Raw genomic sequence first — 16512 nt, 5'->3', positions numbered from 1 at the left:
GTCAAAACGAACAAGTCATGGACTCGCAAGGAATTTACTACCCCTGTGTCATCCTGGGGAGAGTAAATGCTTGTGTATTTGGAATGTGCTTGATGCAAATCTACCTGCGAAGTGTACAACTGGGGCACAAGTGCTGCCACTGAAGGGGTGTCTGTGTGGCCCAATTTTTGGAAAAAAGGGAGACTCCGCTTGGAGTAACCCTTGCTGTGTTTTTAAAAAGGAGCCAAGAGGAACAAGTCATGGTTCAGCAAAGATTTTGCTATCTACCCTGGTGTCATCCTGGGGACGGTTAATTATGGCGTATTTTTGAATGTGCTTGATGCAAATCTAGCTGTGAAGTGTACAACTGGGGCACAAGTGCTGATACTGAAGGGGTGTCTGTGTGGCCCAATTTTTGGAAAAAAGGGAAACTCCGCTTGGAGTAGCCCTTGCTGTGTTTTTAAAAAGGAGCCAAGATGAACAAGTCACTTTCCCATGTGTTTGTGTTGTGTTGTGAGTTGTTTGTCACCTTTTGGACACCTTTGAGGGTGTTTTCTAGGTGTTTTTATGTGTTTGTGATTGCCTCCCATTGTTTTCTATGGGGTTCGAGTGGTTCACCGAACCAAACTTGAACGCGACCTCCGTTCGGCGAACCAAGCTCGAGCCGAACTGCAACCGGTTCGCTCATCTCTAGTCTTCACCAAAAACAGATTTTACCTCAGAGTTGAGAATTTTAATAATGACTGATCAATTCTAGCAGAGAAAGAAGCAAATTTGTCTGAAGCAATATTACAAAGTTGCTTATTTTCATATGTACTATCGTTTTATGAAATAAAAATTAAAACCATCATTATGCTCTCCCCTCTTAACACCCCATGATAGATATATCTGTCATGGAGTGTGTCAGTGACTTTGGACCAGGTCAGAAGCAGAGCGGCTACACAGACACCAGAAGGTATCTATATTATGCAGCTGATATCTGCCTTGAATCCTTATATGATGTACAGTTACGTTATACGTCGTGTGCCTCACTTTGATGCAGGCTCGCTTATCTTTCCTGGCAGATGATGGCTGAATTATGTACACTACAAGCAAACAGATGAACGCAGGCTCAAATCCCCTAAAAAAAAACAAGTCAATACAGTGAAAAGTGAAAAAAAGTTTTTAAAAATCTGAAAAAAAAAATAAAAAAATATAAAAGCATCAACTAGACTCTTGTGCCCCATTAATAAAACAATTGAAAAAAACTACACATATTTGGCATCACTGCATTCATAAAAGTCTAATCTACCAAATATCAAATAAATTAACCTTTTCACCCCAGGGCGATTTTCCATGTTTTTTCTTTTTTTCCTCCTTTTTTTTTCCAAGAGCCATATCTTTTTTTATTTTTATTTTTTTTCAATATAGCCGTATGAGGGCTTGTTTTTTGCGGGACGAGTTGTACTTTTGAATTACATCATTCATTTTACCATATAATGTCCTGGAAAACAGGAAAAAAATTCCAAGTGGGGTAAAATTGCAAAAAATAGTGCAAGTGTTTGTTTGTTTTTTATTTGCCATGTTCATTATGTGGATGGGACAATATGATTCTCCAGGTCAGTACGGGTTTTTACATACCAAACGTGTAGATTTTTTATTATTTAAGTGGTGAAAAAAATCAGAAATTTGTCAAAAAAAGAATAGTGCTTTAGTTGACATTTTCTGAGACCTTTAATGTTCTCATTTTTCAGGATCAAGGGCTAAGTGGCAGCTGTTACGGGGGAACTGGCAGATTAGGACCAGGGGGTATATATCCCAATCGCCATTCGGGGCCCACCGTGCTCCAGATGGTAATGGAGCTGCTGGCACCCTGTGGGTTAGGCAGAGACTATAGGGCTGGATGGCTCTGAGATAACCCAGGGAACCGGCCACATGTGTAGGGACACGTCAGACCGGACGACAACCCAGTTAGCGTGTCGGTGGAATTGGCGCAACCCCGACCACGTATGCAGGGAACACATCAGACCGGATGGTGACCAGGTAGCGTTGACCGAGAAGACCGCTGCGACAGCGCCCTGTTGGCCACATTTGTCAGACATGACAGGCCGAGCGGTCCTTCGATTAGCGTTTCTGGTCACTACTCGAATGGCCACGTGTGTAGAGGACAAGTCAGGCCAAGGGATCACACCAGTAGCGTAGACTGGGAAGCCAAGGAGGATAATAGGTTCACACTCCCAATCCTGGAACACCCTGTTAACTCCACAGGGGTCCTGGGGTATGCTGTCCGTGCGCGTAGGAGGCACAACCGGACAGGTGGCACAACAGGTGCGTTTTCCATGTGCATAGAGGGCACTCTCGGACAGGTGACGCAGCAGGTATGCTGTCCGTGTGTGTAGGAGGCACAACTGGACAGGTGATGCAGCAGCCGCAGCCCAGTTGACGCCACTGGACTGCTATAGCACAACAGGAATGGTAGCAAGGAAGCACGGCGCCTGACCCTCATGTGCTGAGCCACGAATCTTGGTGTGTCAGGCACCGTTCGCCTAGCCCTACCTACCGCTTCCAACAAGGCTTATGCCACCATGAATTCTAAGTGAATATGAGTGAAAACTGCGCAACTCCATGTTGTCTCCAGCCCCTTTTAAAACCTAGATCCGCCCCAAACCCAGGGTGGAACCACCGAGGTCCAATAGCAGAGTGTCATATCATCAGCGATGTCACCAGCGGCCTATCCAGAACCGCCACGTCATTGATGACCTCATGGCAGCCACGCCCCAAACACTTCACCAGTCATCATCTGACGACCAATGGTGAGGTGCCAGATCATAGGGGCGAGCCTCTGTGAGCCAGTCTGGAGTGGCCACGTCATCAGGACACCTGACACCCTCTGCCCTATCAGGGCCTACCACCTCACGGACATGCTCAGTGAGGTCCTTACCGGACCTAGCCTCTGATGCACTAAGTGCCTGAGCATGCTCAGTAGCCTGAACAACAGACTCAGAAATCAGACTATCTGCCTGAGCATGCTCAGTAGGCACATCCCAGAACTTAGACACAGCATGAAGTCCAAGTACCTGTGCAAAGAGGCTGTTAAGATTAATTGTGGGAGCATGCTCAGTAGCCTGAACTGAGGACTTAGTCTCAGAAATGACACAATCAGGCTGAGCATGCTCACTAGGCAAAACACCGGGCTAAAGGTACCGTCACACTAAGTGACGCTCCAGCGATCCCACCAGCAACCTGACCTGGCAGGGATCGCTGGAGCATCACTACACGGGTTGCTGGTGAGCTGTCACACAGGCAGATCTCACCAGCAACCAGTGACCAGCCCCCAGCCAACAGCGACGCGTGGAAGCGATGCTGCACTTGGTAACGAAGGTAAATATCGGGTAACCAACCCGATATTTACCTTGGTTACCAGCGTACACCGCTTAGCGATGGCTCCCTGCACTCCTAGCCAGAGTACACATCGGGTTAATTACCCGATGTGTAGTCTGGCTATGTGTGCAGGGAGCAGCGAGCCGGCACTGACAGCGTGAGAGCGGGGGACGCTGGTAATGAAGGTAAATATCGGGTAACCAAGGAAAGGACTTATTGGTTATTTACATTGGTTACCAGCGTCCGCAGAAGCCCGCTCCCTGCTCACTGCACATTCAGTTGTTGCTCTATCGCTGTCAGACACAGCGATGTGTGCTTCACAGCGGGAGAGCAACAACTAAAAAATGGTCCAGGACATTTAGCAACAACCAGCGACCTCACAGCAGGGGCCAGGTTGTTGCTGGATGTCACACACAGCAACATCGCTAGCAAGTCGTGCCTCAGCAGCGATGTTGCTAGCAATGTTGCTTAGTGTGACGGTACCTTTAGACTCTGGCTGGGGTAAATCGGTGCGTGCATGCGCAGTAGCCGCCTCTCCACACTTAGACGTGGTGGAAGGAGCAGCCAACTGGATGACCCGAGGCACGGCCAAGAACGGCAGCCGGCGCCTGGGCGCAACAGGAACCGCAGCAGGCTGCTTGCGGCTATGGCGGCGCCGGTTCGTAACAGGGGCTTATTTTTTTGTCTCGAGCTGAAGTTATTAATCTCTTCACGACACATGACGTACTGGGTATATCATGGATCACATCAGGTTAATCCCTGCGAGCTGCTGCGGGCAGCCGTCAGCAATCCTGATTTGAATAGCTGACATGTGTGGCCATCAAGCATGAGTTGATCAGTGTTATCTGATTGATAAATGGCATAGTGGCAAAAAATTCCAAAATTAAGTTTCTTGATCACTGCGAATTTTGAGCAAAATGTGATAGCAGGCGATCAAAACTGTGCTTCTGGGCAAAATTGGTACCATTAAAACATCAGCTTGAGACACATAAGCCATCACTGAGCCATAGATCCCGAAATATGAAAATGCTACAGATGATGGAAAATGGCGCAAAAAGTGCGCGAATTTTTATGACAAACTTCTGAATTTTTTTAACCACTTAGATAAAAGTAAACATATTTGGTGTCTACGAACTCATACCAAACTGAGGCATCACACCGACACATCAGTTTTACCATATAGTGAACACTGTAAATAAACTGTCCCAAAAACAGTCATGCAATCGCACTTTTTTTGCAATTTTTTTAGCACTTGGATTTTTTTTTGCCATTTTCCAGTACATTGTATGGTAAAACTAATGGTTTCCTTCAAAAGTACAACTTGTCCCGTAAAAAAATAAGCTCTTATATTGACAGAATTAGATTGACGGAAAAATAAAAAAGTTACAGCTCTCAGAAGAAGTGGAGCAAAAAAACCCGGAAAAATAGAAAGTCACTCGGGGTGAAGGAGTTAATTATACCATTTTTGGGTAGATGCGATGTTTTGATTGCCTGTTATTGCATTTTACTTCATTGTTACGCAGACCGAAAAAACATAATTTTGGCGTTTTTAATTTTTTTCTCTTATGCCCTTTATCGATCGGATAAGTTTCTATTTAGAAAGACAGGAAATTTCTGAAGTTGGAGATCCCAAATATGTGTATTTTTTATTGTTTAGTTTTCAATGGGACAAAAGGCTTTAAAAAGTTATGGCTCTGGGAAACTCTTGGTGAGTTTAAAAAAAGTTATGGCTCTTGGAAGAAGAAATAGCCTTGTTGTGAATGGGATAACAGCAGTGATCACTGCATTTAAGCGCCACAATCGAGCCCAGTTGTTAGTTTAGGTGGTAGAGATGAGCAGATCAGTCAATATTCAAATTTGCCTGTTCATACGTGTTTTCCTGGGAAAACTTCTCCTAGAATGTAATGTATATAATTATGTTGGGAATTCTTTGCTAACCTCAGAGCATACTAAACGTAATATGTATAAAATTATAAACATCCTTATACATATATCACTGCTCTTCTTCTCCGGCACCTCCACACCTCAATGCTACCCAACTGGCCCTCTTTGCATTCTCGGATCGGAGTCAGCTATAGGCTGAGGCTTACCAGTTTGCTGGACCAGGGAGGGTTCAGCGCATGCTCCAAGTGGCGTAACTTGAAACTCAAATGCCCCAGGGCAAAATCTTCAAAAGAACTCTCAACTATCACAGGGGGTTAATAAACTTGGATATCTTATGTTGGCTAAAGGGACCTTTTGAACCTCCCTATGCTCCAAGTCACTCCCTGCATGCGCCTGCAAAGGTCATGGCCCTTGATGTCACGGCTTGTGTCATCACCTTTGTAGGCAAAGAGAGGAGTTTAAGGGATTTACTTTTACACTATGATGGCCCTCTTCTGGTTCAGAAAAATTACAGCCAGAAAAGTTCAATCTTTTTCAATATAAAATTATTAATTATCCTTATATATAAAAACTGTAAAGAGAAAAAAAAAATCTGAAAGCCAGAATTTTGAGGGTTTGGTTGTCACATCTACCACAAAACAAAATTCAATAAAAAGCGACCAAATTGTTGTATCTAACCCAAAATATTACAACATATTATCAATAAAATCACTAGGTCCTCTTTTTGTTGCTATTTTTATATTTAGTGTAGGGACCTACAGACATGAGGTTCCGTGACGCGGGTTGTAGGCTTACGTTTTATGGCCATAAATACCAACAAAAACCTCATATTTTTTTGTTTGTACAGGATACAGCCAGGCCCCTTTCTGTTGGGCCTTGCATTGTAGAGTGTCTGTCCGTGCATGATACACAGTGGGGTACGGCTTGGCAGCCCGCCTGATCTAATAGAAGGGCATCACCTAATAGGCTGCGGGTTTGTGACTGTGCCATCTGCATGTGAACAGCGCTCTATGCAAGCCACTAGTGTGCAGTTTTATCATCTAGCATTCGCCTCCCCTCCATTCCATGGAGGTGTGTGTGTGATCTGCTTCTCCTGCACCTATGATGCTTCCACATTAGTGGGGTTTTTTAGCTGTATCCTGGTAGAGCATTAGCTTTTGGCCTGGGCGATGTACACACTGCAGCCCAACTTGCTGTGAGTAACCCCACTAAATGCTAAAAAAAGACACAAGGAGGACTCACAGGGGAAAATGCATGAACTACTTATTACTCCAGTAGAAGTTCAGCAAAGTTTTCAGCAACTATACCGCAGATGAGTACAAGCCACCTGCTTGCAACCAGGGCTTGAATGAAATTAATAACATCACCAGCACCAGTCCAAGGAAGGAAGGGGTATTTAAGCACCAAGAGAATGCTGATGCTCAGCAGCTGGGTGGAGACGAGCTCCTGCTTGGTCCAGGAGGGGAAGAGCTGAAAATCCAACAGGAAAGCTACCTATACCAATGAATATTGACAGCAGGAACAATAGAAAGTCAGGGAGTATTTTGCAGAGCTAAACACTGTGACATTTTATGGCCAGAAACCACATGACTGTCACCCGTGACACTCCCGTGACAGGTGACAACTTGAGTGTGGTCCAGTTTTCTTGGACTGACAGAATGGAGAAGATGGACCTTTTTTTTTAATCTCCTCCACATCCAAGAAAATCGGATTACAGTCTGCTAAAAATCTGATCAGAGTGTGATTATCATGATTGAACCAATTTTGCCGAATGAGAGAAAGTGGTCATGTGACCCTAGCCTTACGGAAATAATTATTGTAGTCTTATTCATTCATTCTATAATGAAACTTTCTAAAAACACTATGATGCTAGGTGAAATTTGAAGCTGGTCTTATGCATTGTTTTATTACTGGCAGCAGTGAGAATGAAACCAGTAAAGATTCAGACGATTGCTTTTTGGCCATCATTTCTAGACAGTACATTCTGTCCAAAACACAAATAATCAGGACAAGATAAAATTAAAAGAAAGTTATGTATGAGAGATTAAAAACTAATGACTGGCTTTGTAAAATGAAACATATTTTATTTCCATTGAAGAACTTCTTAGTCAATTATTCTCTTTCCATCCAGTCTTTTATGAAAAGCATGACTTTGTACAACATGTTATGCATTATATATGTGGCGCTTGTGGGAATTACTTGCAGGTGCTTTGAGATGTCCTTAGTTCTCCCAAGCACAAATATGAAAATGTTCATCTTTTAACAATTTAAACAGTAAAAATGTTGATCAAAGACCTTGGGAACATTAATGGCTTGCAATGAAGTGCAAAACAAAGAGATTATGTTTAAAGACTTGTATTTGCTGGGCACTTGCAGAATATTAAACGCTGAAAAAACACCTTGAAAGATATAATATACTGACATATAATGAACTTAGTATACAGAGTTGTTAATTACTTATGAAAGAATTATTGGGGAAAGCATCCTAAATGTTCTACATTCAATGACGCTACTTAAAGGGGTTATCCTGTAAGAGTGGTGGATTGTGACTGTTGCTTTCCTACCCCTTAAATCACCAATCGCGTTGTTGACTGGTCATGTATCATAGTGGGAATAATGTCTTATATCTTTGGTAAATATCGTGATGTAATGTGTCCTGTGAATTGCATTGCTGTTACGGTCGCCAAGGAGTGGTTACCGACTGGCAGTGGACTCACTGGGCTGTACACCGGACTCCTCTGAAGGAGCAAACCAGTATCGAACCTCTATACAGGGACTTTCTGGAACAACAATGTGGCGCCCCTGACCTGGTCAGGCACCACTGAGTACTGCACCCATGCTGGGAACAGTACAATACAGGTAATCCAGAAGGCTGACCGGGGTGTGGAACACAGGCGCATAGTGATCAGGTCTCACACATGTACCCATGAGAGGACCCCTGGGGATCCCAGGAGGGGGAAAAGCCTTGACCTTCACTGGAATAGTGGAGGGGGCCAAAAGCCTCCATCTCCTCTCAAGGGGTGTGGTAAGAGAGTCTGGTTGCTAGGTGGCGTAGGCAGGCACAAAAGGGAAAAGAGAAGGAGGAGTAAAGAGTCTAGAGTCTGCAGCAGAGTGTGGAGGAGTGAGCAGCAGGAAAGTGAAGCTCAGACAGGAGCAGCAGTGAAGGTCCCAGATGTGAGCCAGTTAGAGGAGAACTCCAGAGGGCTCAGTGAGGAGCAGACCTGTGGGGTTGATGCTGTCTAACAGCGCCCGCGCAGTGGCTACTGACGGGGGAGAACGGTCAACTAGGGGTGCTACCTGAAAGCCAGCTTCAGCTAGAGAGAAAGCACGGAGTGGGAAGTAAGGAGACTGCTAGAGAGCACCAGGCCCAACCGGGCGGCAGATCCCGAAGCGAAGATAGATCCAGCTTTCTTCTGCTAAACCTGCCGGTGTGGGGCTCTCAAAGCCCACACCACAACACTACAAAAGCCGCAGCCACGTAACCGCAGTGAGGGCCCATAGGTCACAGGAGGCAAGCAGCTGGAGTGGCCTGGTCCGGGGAACAAGCAAACGGCAAACAAAAGGGGGAGAGAGGCTGCAGCATCTTCCCTGGGTGACCCCCATAGGGACTCAAAGTCGGGGTTACCCCAAACCACCAAGGGCTAAGGAAGGCGAGTCAGTAGTCACCCTCATAAAGTCAGCCTGAAGGATACCTGGTTCCCATCTGGTTCATCCCAGCTACGCCCGGGTTACTCACCCTGCCATCAAATGTGAGTAAAAACCCTAAAAGACATCCTGCCTGTGTGGTCATTCTGCGACTTGTGGTACTACGCACCTACACCGGGCCCTGGGGCTTGCCTCACTCTCAGGAGGCTACTACAACTAACTGCACACACCATCAGCCCCAGGCGTCCCCTAACCTGCAGTGGCGGTCCCCACTGACCGCAATACTGAGAGTGGCGTCACGATCAAAACCGAAGATTCCCTACCTGTGACCAGATCCAGCCGAGTGGAGTCCCTGAAGGTAATGCACCGACACAACACCTGTGGGGCTTCACATCTGGCGTCACGAACAGGATAAGGACTAGACCTGTTCAGACAGGTGACCATGTGCCTGGGCGGTCCGCTTGAAAAATTGGAAGCGCCGCCATATTGCCACCATGAAAAGCGCGCTGAAAAACAACAGCAGCCCGCGCTGGAAGAAGTTACCGCCCACGAAGAGGTGTGGCTACCCAGAGATCCCCTGCAGAGTTCTGACCTCGCTTGTGAAGAGAGCGGAAGCGTCCAGAGACGTCGGGACAGAAAGGGAGCCACAAGCCTGCTGCTGCAGAGAGAAGAGATGGAGTCCGGACGTGGATACCCAGAACCAGGCTCTGCTGCCTGGTGGTGCCGGGAGCTTGCTATCTTCTGCGATCAGCTGGAGGCCAGGATTATGCGACAGCTCAGTGAGGGACGCACGGAGCTTCTGGAGATGGCTGCGGCGGTTCGGACCTACGAGGAGGGAGCCGCGCGACGCCTGCCAGATCGAGCGGTGACGACTCAGACCCCGATGCTGCCACCGATGGGTGAGTCCAGTGATGCCCCGGCCAGCGCAAGTGCTCCAACCCCTGCTGCTACGACCGCGGTCCCAGAAGAGGCGCCCGGCGCGGCGACGCTGAGCCAGGCCGCAGCCATGCCAGGTGCGGCCCGCCAAGCCCCGGCCGCCGCAGCGATGCCCTGCTCGGCCCGCGAAGCCCCGGCCGCCGCAGCGATGCCCTGCTCGGCCCGCCAAGCCCCGGCCGCCGCAGCGATGCCCTGCTCGGCCTGCCAAGCCCCGGCCGCCGCAGCGATGCCCTGCTCGGCCCGCCAAGCCCCGGCCGCCGCAGCGATGCCCTGCTCGGCCCACCAAGACCCGGTCCCTGCAGCAACGCCCAGTCCGGCCCGCCAAGAACTGGCCGCAACAGCGACGCAGATCCAGGCCGCCGCCGCGCCAGGCTCGGCCCGCACAGACCAGGCCGCCGCCATGCCAGGCGCGGCCCGCCAAGACCAGGCCGCCGCCATACAGGGCGCGGCCCGCCAAGACCAGGCCGCCGCCATACAGGGCGCGGCCCGCCAAGAGATTGCATCACCATTTTCCCCGGCCTGCAAGGCCAGAGCAGACACCGCTCCCCAGCCTAAGGAGGTCCCTACTAGGAAATCCCTGATAGGTGAAGACTCCGCATACTGGCAGCTGAAGGCTGACCTGGAGGCCAAGTTCCCACAGGAGATGGTGGACCAGTACATGCTCCCTCCGCACACCCCTAAGGCAACCCCTGCGGCAACCACGCCGAAGAGTCCACCGCCTGGGCCAGCTGAGGAACACTCATCCCTAGCGCTGCCACGACCAGAGTGCAGCGAAGAACTAAGGGGGAGAGGAGGGCAAGAAGTTGAGGAGTTGCCCCCGGAGCCAGCAGCAGTGCTAGTCCCAGAGCCGGAGATGCTGCCATATTCCCGCTGGGACGAGGAAGACCTGACACCTCCTGCTGACGAAGAAGACCTGCCCCAAAGCCTCACCTGGGAGCTTGTAAGCTGCACTACGCAGAGTTCAGGCCGCAAGACAAGGCGTCGCAACAGAACAACGCTGTCCCCTGCACCACAGTCTCCAGAGCAGAGAGAGGTCACAGCCAGAGACCTACAGGAAAAAAGGTTACTGAGAAGGTCCAGAGCCCAGGCCAGAGGACCCCTTTGCAGAGGAGTAGTGGAGGATTTCAACTTGAAAAGCGGATACGGCTTTATTGTAGCCCCTGGTATCAAAGAAGGGATATTTGTCAACAGAAGAGATGTGAGCGCTCATCTGCCTAGAGGACACCCTGGCAGAAACCTAAAGATGGGGGATTCAGTACAATTCACTATGCATGGAGGCGAAAGAGGACTGTACGCGCTTGACGTAGCACTATGCACCAGCAAACCTTACAGCCACCCCATGCTACAAGAAAGAAAAGACAGAGATAAAGACACAGATGAAGATCAAGAAAGAAAAGACAAAGAACCTACGGATGAGACGACCACCGACGACGACAGAGAGCAGGAAAGCAGCAGGTGCCGCAGCCATACAGGCCCAAGCCCTGGTAAAGAGGAGTAGAGAAAAGTAAAGTAAGAAGAGAAGTTACTGTTTTGACCAGTTTTGAAAAATTTTTGGTTTGCAACGTTTAAGCATGTGCCCACAAAAACTATTGTGAGAAAAACCATAAACCTTAAGGCTATGAACTTGCTATAGCCACAAACTCTCGCAGTGTAAATAGTTACACCAGAGGGCACCACCGCCACCAGAGTCAGCCTGTTTAGGGGCTTGGCTCGTCTGCAACCAGGAGGAGCCCGTCCGTATATAGGGCCTTGGCTCACCTGCAACCAGAGAGCACGCCTGTTTATGGGGCCTTGGCTCACCACCACAAAGAGGGTACCTGGTCAGCACCAACTGTGGAGGCCGCCTCTGCATCCTGCCAGAAGAGGCTGAAGGCGCGGATCCACCAGGCCAGGTATACCCTGAAACCCCCAGCCCATGTAAGCCGCCTCTACATCCTGCCAGAAGTGGCTGAAGCCGCGGCCAACGTGAGAGGGTTTGGGTGGGTTAACGGACTTGTGGGTGGAGGGTGGTGATGTATGGTACCTGGTGCTTTTAAAAATGTTTTACATGTTTTAATGTTTTATGCCTTTTAAAATGTTGTCTTGCAGCCCGAGGACGTGCTGGTGATAACTAAGGGGGAATGTGGCGCCCCTGACCTGGTCAGGCACCACTGAGTACTGCACCCATGCTGGGAACAGTACAATACAGGTAATCCAGAAGGCTGACCGGGGTGTGGAACACAGGCGCATAGTGATCAGGTCTCACACATGTACCCATGAGAGGACCCCTGGGGATCCCAGGAGGGGGAAAAGCCTTGACCTTCACTGGAATAGTGGAGGGGGCCAAAAGCCTCCATCTCCTCTCAAGGGGTGTGGTAAGAGAGTCTGGTTGCTAGGTGGCGTAGGCAGGCACAAAAGGGAAAAGAGAAGGAGGAGTAAAGAGTCTAGAGTCTGCAGCAGAGTGTGGAGGAGTGAGCAGCAGGAAAGTGAAGCTCAGACAGGAGCAGCAGTGAAGGTCCCAGATGTGAGCCAGTTAGAGGAGAACTCCAGAGGGCTCAGTGAGGAGCAGACCTGTGGGGTTGATGCTGTCTAACAGCGCCCGCGCAGTGGCTACTGACGGGGGAGAACGGTCAACTAGGGGTGCTACCTGAAAGCCAGCTTCAGCTAGAGAGAAAGCACGGAGTGGGAAGTAAGGAGACTGCTAGAGAGCACCAGGCCCAACCGGGCGGCAGATCCCAAAGCGAAGATAGATCCAGCTTTCTTCTGCTAAACCTGCCGGTGTGGGGCTCTCAAAGCCCACACCACAACACTACAAAAGCCGCAGCCACGTAACCGCAGTGAGGGCCCATAGGTCACAGGAGGCAAGCAGCTGGAGTGGCCTGGTCCGGGGAACAAGCAAACGGCAAACAAAAGGGGGAGAGAGGCTGCAGCATCTTCCCTGGGTGACCCCCATAGGGACTCAAAGTCGGGGTTACCCCAAACCACCAAGGGCTAAGGAAGGCGAGTCAGTAGTCACCCTCATAAAGTCAGCCTGAAGGATACCTGGTTCCCATCTGGTTCATCCCAGCTACGCCCGGGTTACTCACCCTGCCATCAAATGTGAGTAAAAACCCTAAAAGACATCCTGCCTGTGTGGTCATTCTGCGACTTGTGGTACTACGCACCTACACCGGGCCCTGGGGCTTGCCTCACTCTCAGGAGGCTACTACAACTAACTGCACACACCATCAGCCCCAGGCGTCCCCTAACCTGCAGTGGCGGTCCCCACTGACCGCAATACTGAGAGTGGCGTCACGATCAAAACCGAAGATTCCCTACCTGTGACCAGCACCAGCTACGTGGAGTCCCTGAAGGTATGCACCGATACAACACCTGTGGGGCTTCACAACAACAGGGGGCCTAAATGCATGACTGCCAGGAACCAGTGGTGATTGGCTTTTATGGACTGATAAAGTCTCTTAATTTTCAGTGCTGGTGTGTTTGGATGCAACAGCATGGAGATGGTAACTCTGACTTGGCAGCGCATAAGTGGTGGCTCAGATGTGGCAGCACGGAGGTGGTGGCTCAGACGTGGCAGCATGGAGGTGGGGTAGAGAGCAGGCTCTAGGACGAGACACAGATTAGGATCATGAGACTGGTACTAGGACACAAATAGCAGAACTAAACACAGTAGCATAATGGCACCAGAGAACTAGCAATGCAGTAGGCAACGTTGCTCAGGTGCATTCTGTAAGAGGAGGCATTCTCAAATACCTTAAGGTAACAAGTGACCTCAGGGATCGCTCCCGGGTAATGGGACGCCGACCCTTTAGGAAAGGGGGCATGACCGCACGCACCCTACGGGCACTCACAGAAGCAAGAGGAGGCCGCGGCAGACCCCGGGGCAGGAAAGGAGCATGTGGATCCGTTGGGCAGGTGAGAGGAAGGGTGCCCCCGCCAGAGTGGGGAGCAGGAGCGTGCAGGGATGCCGTGCTGGGACCAGGACCGGGCACTACAATTGTATTGTGATGTTTGTGTGACGCCCCTGGACTATCAGGTCGTCACAGGGTACTGCACAAGCTGCCCTTCTGTGCAGTATTCTGCCTCCCTCTTGGTTCTGGGTCCCTATTTAAGTGGTGTTGCCTCCAACAGCAAATCAAATCCTAGAGACACCCTGCACCACACCCACCTGACACACCAGTGGACGGTTTGAGTCGAATAGAGTCGCCCATCTGGGGTGTCAGGGAGGGGAGGTGAGGAGTGTAGTGAGTCGAGTCTGTCTGTGAGTTGAGGAATTGGAAGTAGCCCTCGAGCTGAGAGGAGCTCAGAGGAAGTCGGGAGTGGTGACTCGTGAAGTAACTGCCTAGGTTGCAGATGGTGGTCTGGGCCTAGAGGAGTCGGACCCCCAGTCGCAGGGGATTGTGGTGAGGTGCTCGGACCTGTTGAGGAGGACGGCTGACAGCCTAGCCCTATCACCGGTCTGGGGCCGAAGGCACGACGGGGTACATGGACCTTAGGTCGGGGAGTAGCTTCAGGCAACCCGACAATTCACCTGAGGAGAATGGAGCCTTTACGATCCGTTCCCACCTGCTCCAGAATTGGGGCATTAGCATAACGAGGGGGATAGAACTTTCCAACCAAAATGGTCTAGAAAATCCCAAGCGTGAGCTAGGAGAGCAAGCTCCCATACTTAGCTATAGTAGGGAGCGGGGCCAGGCTAGTTCCATGCTACCGGGCTATCAAGTTGAAGTCAAACTAAGTGCCAGGAGGCAGGTCACGGATCACCAGGCAGCACCACTTGGGGACAGGACCCGGACGAGCTCCCCTCAGCGGCAGCAGTAGCGGTACCCAGAGACTTGGTTTACCCAGTTTTCAATGTCTGCCTATGAACTGAGTGAGTGCGAGAGTGACCCCTGCATCCCACGGCACCCCTCACCATGTCCGGGGCAACCCCTACCCGTGGAGGGTTACAACACCTTGCTGACCCCGCAACATCGTCCCCGGGTACTCTCAACGGCAGCGGTGGTACTCCCAATTACCACACGCCACGGGTGGCATCACGAACTATAACTCCCCTGTAAATACCACCCCTTTTTATTCGAGTGGCCGCACGACCCCCGGGTCCGGAGACCCTTGATCCACAGCGAACCCGGATCTGACCAGCTGCTTCCACAGGGGAGGTGCATATGTAATGTGTAATGTATAGTCATATGTAATGTATAACAGTGTTATAGATAGGAATGTAGAATGTTTAGTATGAAAGTTCTGTCTAGCATCAGACTGTAAGGTCAGAAGTAATTAAGTGTTGGGACTAGCCCACTCTGGGAGGGGTTAGCTGAAAGGGAAAGTGACAATTCATTCTGGAAGAGGCAATAAAGACCTAGTAAATTAATGTGACAGACATGTAGTCAGTCAGTCTTGAAGGTTGCACACAGTGGGTGGTTTGAGGCTGTAAAGAAGAGGAGATGTAAGGCAAGGTAGTATGAACCTCGAGTGTGAACAGAGACACAGGGTGTGAACAGCACTGTGACTAAAAACTGATCCTCAAACTGAGAGGCCATAGACAATAGAAGCCGAAGGATGGAACCCTAGCAGCCAAGCTCCTAAACTGTCAAAGTACTGGATGACTTCTACTTTTGCAGCACTTTAGTGGCCAAATTCCTTAATCATCAAGGTACCAGGTTAACCTCAACTGGCATGTGGTCAATCAATCAAGTGTTTTCTCGCTATATGTCTGGGAATATAAAGCTCTACTCTGGTCATAATGGTTTTCCTAAGGAGGCGAGATGTTCGAGAGCAAGAAAGGAGGATGACGATCATGGTGTGTGCTGTAATGCTAGATTGGGTTGTGCTGGAACTCAGATGGGAGGTAACTCAGAGGGATATGGAACTGTGTCTGTTAATGCTGCGTAAAACTGTAATGTGCTTTAAGATATGTGCCCGCTATCTGGAATGTGAAGATGTGGCAGAAAATTAACCGTACAGTAAAGTTGTTGTCTTTAACGGACTTTTGGTTTCTTTGTGAGTATGAGTTATTATCGGACCCAGTCAACCAACGTCAGCGATAATATGAGGCCTTACATGGGCCTCATATTATCGCTTTCATACCCCAGTCAGGACCAGATATTTCATGTAACATGCTGGGTACCCGAGGTCAATCCTGCACCCGTGACTACTGTCTTCAGCACTCTACAGTGATAAGAACAAAGTACATTTTAATTAATAGATCTTGGAATAATAATAAGTTCCACAATTGAATTTGTTAAAAAAAAGTTCCTTTGCTGTGATAATCTTATAAACACTGTAAGCGCCTGGTATGTACTGTGCAATTGATGTGTCTATCCATGCATGAAAATGTTCTGAACATACTACAACTCCTGGGCAGGATGCTGCCTTCTGTGAGGTAAAACATTTCAGTCTCTGTTTAAGAACAAGCAGGGAAATGTTTTACTTCACAGAAAGGATCAGCTGAAATCCCATATTGTCCTGTCTGTATACTCTCTTTTGCGTCTTCCTTATACAACAGACAGTGCAGCCCAACTAATCCCAGTAACAGTACTTCCAATGGGGTCCTCCAGGTTTTGCCATAGATTTTATTTCTTTGAGAGAAAAAATACCTTGGAGTTCTTTGACTATTAGCCTCTGGTGCAAACAAGAGAGGAATTTGAGATTGTTAATTAATTATTTGTAATACCTTTCCACTGGGTTCTTAACAATAACGGTGAGGGAACATGATGTGTTAGCAGCATT

Source organism: Anomaloglossus baeobatrachus, chromosome 10 (assembly GCF_048569485.1).
Source record: "Anomaloglossus baeobatrachus isolate aAnoBae1 chromosome 10, aAnoBae1.hap1, whole genome shotgun sequence".
Lineage (NCBI taxonomy): Eukaryota > Metazoa > Chordata > Amphibia > Anura > Aromobatidae > Anomaloglossus > Anomaloglossus baeobatrachus.
Note: the sequence above shows the minus strand (reverse complement) of the source record.